Source organism: Schistocerca piceifrons, chromosome 5 (assembly GCF_021461385.2).
Source record: "Schistocerca piceifrons isolate TAMUIC-IGC-003096 chromosome 5, iqSchPice1.1, whole genome shotgun sequence".
Lineage (NCBI taxonomy): Eukaryota > Metazoa > Arthropoda > Insecta > Orthoptera > Acrididae > Schistocerca > Schistocerca piceifrons.
In genome coordinates this window covers 405379116-405382060 of record NC_060142.1, presented here as the reverse complement: position 1 = coordinate 405382060, position 2945 = coordinate 405379116, and the positions used below count along the sequence as shown (strand labels likewise).

Here is a 2945-nt window from a genome sequence, read left to right as displayed (position 1 = left end):
CTTAAAGCACTCCATCTTCAGGCCACAAGTGGCCCATAGGGACAATCCGACCGCCGTGTCATTCTCTGCTGAGGATGCGGATGCGAGGGGGCGTGTGGTCAGCACACTGCTCTCCCGGTCGTTACGATGGTTTTCTGTGACCGTAGCTGCTACTATTCGGTCGAGTAGCTCCTCAATTGGCATCACGAGGCTGAGTGCACCCCGAGAAACGGCAACAGCGCATGGCGGCCCGAATGGTCACCCATCCAAGTGCTGGCCACACCCGACAGCGCTTAACTTCGGTGATCTGACAGGAACCGGTGTATCCACTGCGGCAAGGCCGTTGCCCAAATCAATCTTAACAATACGTAAATTTCGGATTCCAAGTTCGAAAACTCAGACTGGGGCGTTAATTATACACGTACTGTAGTCCCATGCTGCTGATTTCCGAATAACATGAATGTGGGATGTCTACAGCCGACTAAATTGCTGCAGTCGACGAAATACACCAACGATATGATGAGTTCTACATTTTATGCCCATTGCGTAAATATCCTGTCTCGTCGATAATCTTTAAATTAACACGCAGTATACACAACCGAACATTTTGTAGAAGCTTCGAAAGGTCCTGGAGTTTCTATCCAAGATAATCTTTAAGACTTTTACGGCTAAAAAGATGATACCGAGGGTTTATAAGTGAGGAGAATGGTGGAAGAAGTTTTGTTTATTGTAGGCATCGTATCGAATGTTAAGTATTTGGTGTTCCCGTAACATTTTACTATAAAAATTTGCTTTGAGGTATTTTAGTGTGTTAGTCAATTGGATACGATGATCGTACATGGGTAGGAAATAGTCACGAGGGCCGAGCTGCGACTGTATCGTGGTATATTTAATTACCACCTACGTTCTGGAAGGGTTTAACATGAGAAACCATTGCCTGCTCCTGAAGATTGGTTGCGATGAAGGCTGAAGAACTGTTATAACTTCTTGTGTGTAGGGTAGCAGGCATACTAAAGGTTTATGGGATGTACATGACAGGAGAGAGAACGGGTTCCAGGAGCATATCAGCAATGTGATAGAAGATACAGGAATTGCTAGTCCAGAAAACATCAAACATGAATGAACAGAAATTAAAAACGTATGTTTATAATAACTTCAAGTATTTTATACCACGAAATCCCAAGTTTTGTACGTATTATATAACGACGGTATGCAATAACATGAACAAAGGAATTATGTGTGATATAAAGTATATTATCCAGTAACATCTTGGGTTTGTGCCTAAGTTATACAGTAAGTATGGAATGAGGTGAACATTTCATCAGCATAACAATATACTTCCTGATATGCTGTCTGTATCATACTGAGATCGCAGTTACAATTAATAAGAACAAAAGAGAAAAAGAGGCTTAGATACAGGGTAGCTACTTACTCATTGCATCTAACTACACAGATGTATTAAACTACAACACATACAGACTCAAGGATATGAAAAGGGAACAGGCAATCACCATGGCTTTGGTAACTACGTATATGCAGAGAAAACTCAGCCAGTCATCAATCATGTGCATGTTCTTAATCCTAATTAGTACTATCTTAATGCTCAAATATAATACCATGTTACAATAGCGTAAGAGAAACTTTAGATCATACATACCTTAATTTTATGAGAGTAGTGTGACCATCAACTAAATGACAATCTAGATTTTACCTTCTTTGGAGCTTATTGTTAAATACTGACCAAAATAATATGCAAAGAAACATTCAGAATTTTTTTAAATAGTCTTTCAAATATTCTTCAACCAAAATAACAGACAAAGAATAGCTGTCATCAAAGCCATATTCGTATAAATATGTGTCTCCATTCTAACACTGACTACATTGCACATGCTAGAACAAATTTTTAATTCATTACCCTCGCAGTATCTGAAATAAACATTCATCTAGATTACCACAGTGTTTTCTTTAACTACCTCTCTCCGACCTTCATCAGTTATTACTCTGTGCTCTTCAATTTTATCACTATCCTTGCACACAAAATAACAACAATCATACCTTGCAAGTTATAACATATACTCCCCTTTCTCTACTGCAACTCATAGTACATACTTAATGACACTCATATTTTGATTTTCTTCTAGCTGACTGGATGCCACCCACTAAGAGCTCCTCTCCCGTTCATTCTCAGAGCAGCAATTGCAACCTACGTCTTCAATTATTTGCTGGATATATTCCAATCTCTGTGCTCTTCTATAGTTTTTACCATCTAGTGCCATTGAAGTTATTCCTTGATGCCTTAACACATGTCATATCATCATGCCCCTTCTTGTTATCAGTGTTTTCCATGTATTCCTTTCCCCGCCGAACCTCCTCATTCCAAACCTTATCAGTCCGCCTAATATTCAACATTCTACTATAGCACCACATTTAAAATGCTTCGATTGTCTTAAATTCCGGTTTTCCCGTGGTCCATGTTTCACTATCATGCAATGCTGTGATCCAAATATATATCAGAAATTTCTTACTCAAATTAAGGGCTATTTGTTGATAAATTAACCTTCTCTTGGCCAGGAATGCCTTTTTTGAGAAAACTAGTGTGATTTTTATGTCGTCCTTACTCCGTCCATCGTGGATTATTTTGCTGCCGAGGTAGAAGAATAACTCAACTTTGTCTACTCCGTGATCGCCAATCCTGAGGTTAGTTTTCTCGCTTTTTTCATTTCTGCTACTTCTCATTCCTTTCGTCTTCCTTTGATTTACCGTCAAGCCATATTCTGCGCTCATTAGGCTGTCCATTCCATTTACCAGATCCTGTAATTCTTCTTCATTTACAGTGAGTATAACAAAGGTATCAATGAATGTAATGACTGATACCCGTTCATCCTGAATTTTAATCCCACTCTCGAACTTTCATTTCCGCCCTTGCTTTTTCGATGTATAAACTGAACAGTAGCGGTGAAAGACGA

General features: G+C 39.2%; 1 pseudogene; it reads right to left on the bottom strand.

Moving 5' to 3' along the window:
• Positions 1 to 209: 209 nt before the first annotated feature.
• Positions 210 to 327, bottom strand: LOC124799533 (annotated as a pseudogene).
• Between the last annotated feature and the right edge of the window lie 2618 nt (positions 328 to 2945).